The following is a 7,888-nucleotide window of genomic DNA, read 5'->3' on the forward strand; positions in this document are numbered from 1 at the left end:
CCTGCCTATCATTTTTATGCATTTCTCTTGTTAGTGAGTTAGAGTGAATGGACAGCAGTTATTCAAAATTAACTGTGTTAAGATAGGTGATTAAATTCAAAAAGAAATACTGAAATACGCACGCTTTATTTTTTTGTTATGTACTGCACTCCGCGATGGCCAGAGATATCAGTATACAGAATATTATATTATATTATATTCATTATCAGAAAACGGCCCATCTCTTCAAAAATCATTAATGTTTTCAAATATGGTTGTATAATAACAGAATAGGTTATAGAACTTTCAATGGAAATGTAATTCCCACAACAAAGTATGTGCTGAAATGGCATTCCTGGATTTATGAAAGAAATTAACTCTCCTTTCAGATTATCTAATGAAGAGCAGCCACGTCAAAGGAAAGAACAGTCCTTCTGGCATTCATAGCGGCAGGCAGCCCTATTAGTGTCATTCAGACTTACATTACATTTAGGTTTGTTTAGTTTGTCATTCCTAATCTCAGTCGATACAAGGTCGGACTAAATAACAACAGGCCAGGACGCTCCCTGGTAAAAACGCTTGTACCTTGTGCTGTGGCGTCACGTGGCGACCTTCAGCTCAGCCATGCGCCATGGGCCAATGCCAGGTGTGTCCACAGTCTAAGTACGCCTTGTTTATGTTGATTCCCCTTCCCTTTCCCAAGACGGTGCTAGTTTAAGTTCCATACATCAGTAATCCACGTGTTCCCACTGTACTTTATGGTCATCTCTTGTTCACTGTAGCGGTCTTGGTCACAGTTGTTCAAAGACTGATTATGATATAGGTATATTTATTCATCAACGTAAAATCAGAAACAAAAAGAATAATCAAGAATATGCATAGATTAAAGATATTTCTAAATGCAATTTTTTCCTCACGTGGTAATGTCACGATATAAAAAAAATATTGTCATAACTGTACACTTTTGTGATGTGTAACTAACTCAGCAAACAGGTTAATTGCGCAAAATAATAAGTAATAAAAAACGCATAATACAGTGACGTTGATATAATAATATGTCTAATCACAGACTAAACGAAATATATATACATGTATAGCAACAGATAGATAGATAGATAGATAGATAGACAGATAGATATATATAGATAGATAGATAGATAGATAGATAGATAGATAGATAGATAGATAGATAGATAGATAGATAGATAGATAGATAGATAGATAGATAGATAGATAGATAGATAGATAGATAGATAGATAGATAGATAGATAGATAGATAGATAGATAGATAGATAGATAGATAGATAGATAGATAGATAGATAGATAGATAGATAGATAGATAGATAGATAGATAGATAGATAGATAGATAGATAGATAGATAGATAGATAGATAGATAGATAGATAGATAGATAGATAGATAGATAGATAGATAGATAGATAGATAGATAGATAGATAGATAGATAGATAGATAGATAGATAGATAGATAGATAGATAGATAGATAGATAGATAGATAGATAGATAGATAGATAGATAGATAGATAGATAGATAGATAGATAGATAGATAGATAGATAGATAGATAGATAGATAGATAGATAGATAGATAGATAGATAGATAGATAGATAGATAGATAGATAGATAGATAGATAGATAGATAGATAGATAGATAGATAGATAGATAGATAGATAGATAGATAGATAGATAGATAGATAGATAGATAGATAGATAGATAGATAGATAGATAGATAGATAGATAGATAGATAGATAGATAGATAGATAGATAGATAGATAGATAGATAGATAGATAGATAGATAGATAGATAGATAGATAGATAGATAGATAGATAGATAGATAGATAGATAGATAGATAGATAGATAGATAGATAGATAGATAGATAGATAGATAGATAGATAGATAGATAGATAGATAGATAGATAGATAGATAGATAGATAGATAGATAGATAGATAGATAGATAGATAGATAGATAGATAGATAGATAGATAGATAGATAGATAGATAGATAGATAGATAGATAGATAGATAGATAGATAGATAGATAGATAGATAGATAGATAGATAGATAGATAGATAGATAGATAGATAGATAGATAGATAGATAGATAGATAGATAGATAGATAGATAGATAGATAGATAGATAGATAGATAGATAGATAGATAGATAGATAGATAGATAGATAGATAGATAGATAGATAGATAGATAGATAGATAGATAGATAGATAGATAGATAGATAGATAGATAGATAGATAGATAGATAGATAGATAGATAGATAGATAGATAGATAGATAGATAGATAGATAGATAGATAGATAGATAGATAGATAGATAGATAGATAGATAGATAGATAGATAGATAGATAGATAGATAGATAGATAGATAGATAGATAGATAGATAGATAGATAGATAGATAGATAGATAGATAGATAGATAGATAGATAGATAGATAGATAGATAGATAGATAGATAGATAGATAGATAGATAGATAGATAGATAGATAGATAGATAGATAGATAGATAGATAGATAGATAGATAGATAGATAGATAGATAGATAGATAGATAGATAGATAGATAGATAGATAGATAGATAGATAGATAGATAGATAGATAGATAGATAGATAGATAGATAGATAGATAGATAGATAGATAGATAGATAGATAGATAGATAGATAGATAGATAGATAGATAGATAGATAGATAGATAGATAGATAGATAGATAGATAGATAGATAGATAGATAGATAGATAGATAGATAGATAGATAGATAGATAGATAGATAGATAGATAGATAGATAGATAGATAGATAGATAGATAGATAGATAGATAGATAGATAGATAGATAGATAGATAGATAGATAGATAGATAGATAGATAGATAGATAGATAGATAGATAGATAGATAGATAGATAGATAGATAGATAGATAGATAGATAGATAGATAGATAGATAGATAGATAGATAGATAGATAGATAGATAGATAGATAGATAGATAGATAGATAGATAGATAGATAGATAGATAGATAGATAGATAGATAGATAGATAGATAGATAGATAGATAGATAGATAGATAGATAGATAGATAGATAGATAGATAGATAGATAGATAGATAGATAGATAGATAGATAGATAGATAGATAGATAGATAGATAGATAGATAGATAGATAGATAGATAGATAGATAGATAGATAGATAGATAGATAGATAGATAGATAGATAGATAGATAGATAGATAGATAGATAGATAGATAGATAGATAGATAGATAGATAGATAGATAGATAGATAGATAGATAGATAGATAGATAGATAGATAGATAGATAGATAGATAGATAGATAGATAGATAGATAGATAGATAGATAGATAGATAGATAGATAGATAGATAGATAGATAGATAGATAGATAGATAGATAGATAGATAGATAGATAGATAGATAGATAGATAGATAGATAGATAGATAGATAGATAGATAGATAGATAGATAGATAGATAGATAGATAGATAGATAGATAGATAGATAGATAGATAGATAGATAGATAGATAGATAGATAGATAGATAGATAGATAGATAGATAGATAGATAGATAGATAGATAGATAGATAGATAGATAGATAGATAGATAGATAGATAGATAGATAGATAGATAGATAGATAGATAGATAGATAGATAGATAGATAGATAGATAGATAGATAGATAGATAGATAGATAGATAGATAGATAGATAGATAGATAGATAGATAGATAGATAGATAGATAGATAGATAGATAGATAGATAGATAGATAGATAGATAGATAGATAGATAGATAGATAGATAGATAGATAGATAGATAGATAGATAGATAGATAGATAGATAGATAGATAGATAGATAGATAGATAGATAGATAGATAGATAGATAGATAGATAGATAGATAGATAGATAGATAGATAGATAGATAGATAGATAGATAGATAGATAGATAGATAGATAGATAGATAGATAGATAGATAGATAGATAGATAGATAGATAGATAGATAGATAGATAGATAGATAGATAGATAGATAGATAGATAGATAGATAGATAGATAGATAGATAGATAGATAGATAGATAGATAGATAGATAGATAGATAGATAGATAGATAGATAGATAGATAGATAGATAGATAGATAGATAGATAGATAGATAGATAGATAGATAGATAGATAGATAGATAGATAGATAGATAGATAGATAGATAGATAGATAGATAGATAGATAGATAGATAGATAGATAGATAGATAGATAGATAGATAGATAGATAGATAGATAGATAGATAGATAGATAGATAGATAGATAGATAGATAGATAGATAGATAGATAGATAGATAGATAGATAGATAGATAGATAGATAGATAGATAGATAGATAGATAGATAGATAGATAGATAGATAGATAGATAGATAGATAGATAGATAGATAGATAGATAGATAGATAGATAGATAGATAGATAGATAGATAGATAGATAGATAGATAGATAGATAGATAGATAGATAGATAGATAGATAGATAGATAGATAGATAGATAGATAGATAGATAGATAGATAGATAGATAGATAGATAGATAGATAGATAGATAGATAGATAGATAGATAGATAGATAGATAGATAGATAGATAGATAGATAGATAGATAGATAGATAGATAGATAGATAGATAGATAGATAGATAGATAGATAGATAGATAGATAGATAGATAGATAGATAGATAGATAGATAGATAGATAGATAGATAGATAGATAGATAGATAGATAGATAGATAGATAGATAGATAGATAGATAGATAGATAGATAGATAGATAGATAGATAGATAGATAGATAGATAGATAGATAGATAGATAGATAGATAGATAGATAGATAGATAGATAGATAGATAGATAGATAGATAGATAGATAGATAGATAGATAGATAGATAGATAGATAGATAGATAGATAGATAGATAGATAGATAGATAGATAGATAGATAGATAGATAGATAGATAGATAGATAGATAGATAGATAGATAGATAGATAGATAGATAGATAGATAGATAGATAGATAGATAGATAGATAGATAGATAGATAGATAGATAGATAGATAGATAGATAGATAGATAGATAGATAGATAGATAGATAGATAGATAGATAGATAGATAGATAGATAGATAGATAGATAGATAGATAGATAGATAGATAGATAGATAGATAGATAGATAGATAGATAGATAGATAGATAGATAGATAGATAGATAGATAGATAGATAGATAGATAGATAGATAGATAGATAGATAGATAGATAGATAGATAGATAGATAGATAGATAGATAGATAGATAGATAGATAGATAGATAGATAGATAGATAGATAGATAGATAGATAGATAGATAGATAGATAGATAGATAGATAGATAGATAGATAGATAGATAGATAGATAGATAGATAGATAGATAGATAGATAGATAGATAGATAGATAGATAGATAGATAGATAGATAGATAGATAGATAGATAGATAGATAGATAGATAGATAGATAGATAGATAGATAGATAGATAGATAGATAGATAGATAGATAGATAGATAGATAGATAGATAGATAGATAGATAGATAGATAGATAGATAGATAGATAGATAGATAGATAGATAGATAGATAGATAGATAGATAGATAGATAGATAGATAGATAGATAGATAGATAGATAGATAGATAGATAGATAGATAGATAGATAGATAGATAGATAGATAGATAGATAGATAGATAGATAGATAGATAGATAGATAGATAGATAGATAGATAGATAGATAGATAGATAGATAGATAGATAGATAGATAGATAGATAGATAGATAGATAGATAGATAGATAGATAGATAGATAGATAGATAGATAGATAGATAGATAGATAGATAGATAGATAGATAGATAGATAGATAGATAGATAGATAGATAGATAGATAGATAGATAGATAGATAGATAGATAGATAGATAGATAGATAGATAGATAGATAGATAGATAGATAGATAGATAGATAGATAGATAGATAGATAGATAGATAGATAGATAGATAGATAGATAGATAGATAGATAGATAGATAGATAGATAGATAGATAGATAGATAGATAGATAGATAGATAGATAGATAGATAGATAGATAGATAGATAGATAGATAGATAGATAGATAGATAGATAGATAGATAGATAGATAGATAGATAGATAGATAGATAGATAGATAGATAGATAGATAGATAGATAGATAGATAGATAGATAGATAGATAGATAGATAGATAGATAGATAGATAGATAGATAGATAGATAGATAGATAGATAGATAGATAGATAGATAGATAGATAGATAGATAGATAGATAGATAGATAGATAGATAGATAGATAGATAGATAGATAGATAGATAGATAGATAGATAGATAGATAGATAGATAGATAGATAGATAGATAGATAGATAGATAGATAGATAGATAGATAGATAGATAGATAGATAGATAGATAGATAGATAGATAGATAGATAGATAGATAGATAGATAGATAGATAGATAGATAGATAGATAGATAGATAGATAGATAGATAGATAGATAGATAGATAGATAGATAGATAGATAGATAGATAGATAGATAGATAGATAGATAGATAGATAGATAGATAGATAGATAGATAGATAGATAGATAGATAGATAGATAGATAGATAGATAGATAGATAGATAGATAGATAGATAGATAGATAGATAGATAGATAGATAGATAGATAGATAGATAGATAGATAGATAGATAGATAGATAGATAGATAGATAGATAGATAGATAGATAGATAGATAGATAGATAGATAGATAGATAGATAGATAGATAGATAGATAGATAGATAGATAGATAGATAGATAGATAGATAGATAGATAGATAGATAGATAGATAGATAGATAGATAGATAGATAGATAGATAGATAGATAGATAGATAGATAGATAGATAGATAGATAGATAGATAGATAGATAGATAGATAGATAGATAGATAGATAGATAGATAGATAGATAGATAGATAGATAGATAGATAGATAGATAGATAGATAGATAGATAGATAGATAGATAGATAGATAGATAGATAGATAGATAGATAGATAGATAGATAGATAGATAGATAGATAGATAGATAGATAGATAGATAGATAGATAGATAGATAGATAGATAGATAGATAGATAGATAGATAGATAGATAGATAGATAGATAGATAGATAGATAGATAGATAGATAGATAGATAGATAGATAGATAGATAGATAGATAGATAGATAGATAGATAGATAGATAGATAGATAGATAGATAGATAGATAGATAGATAGATAGATAGATAGATAGATAGATAGATAGATAGATAGATAGATAGATAGATAGATAGATAGATAGATAGATAGATAGATAGATAGATAGATAGATAGATAGATAGATAGATAGATAGATAGATAGATAGATAGATAGATAGATAGATAGATAGATAGATAGATAGATAGATAGATAGATAGATAGATAGATAGATAGATAGATAGATAGATAGATAGATAGATAGATAGATAGATAGATAGATAGATAGATAGATAGATAGATAGATAGATAGATAGATAGATAGATAGATAGATAGATAGATAGATAGATAGATAGATAGATAGATAGATAGATAGATAGATAGATAGATAGATAGATAGATAGATAGATAGATAGATAGATAGATAGATAGATAGATAGATAGATAGATAGATAGATAGATAGATAGATAGATAGATAGATAGATAGATAGATAGATAGATAGATAGATAG

This window comes from Penaeus chinensis, chromosome 40 (assembly GCF_019202785.1).
Source record: "Penaeus chinensis breed Huanghai No. 1 chromosome 40, ASM1920278v2, whole genome shotgun sequence".
Taxonomy (NCBI): domain Eukaryota; kingdom Metazoa; phylum Arthropoda; class Malacostraca; order Decapoda; family Penaeidae; genus Penaeus; species Penaeus chinensis.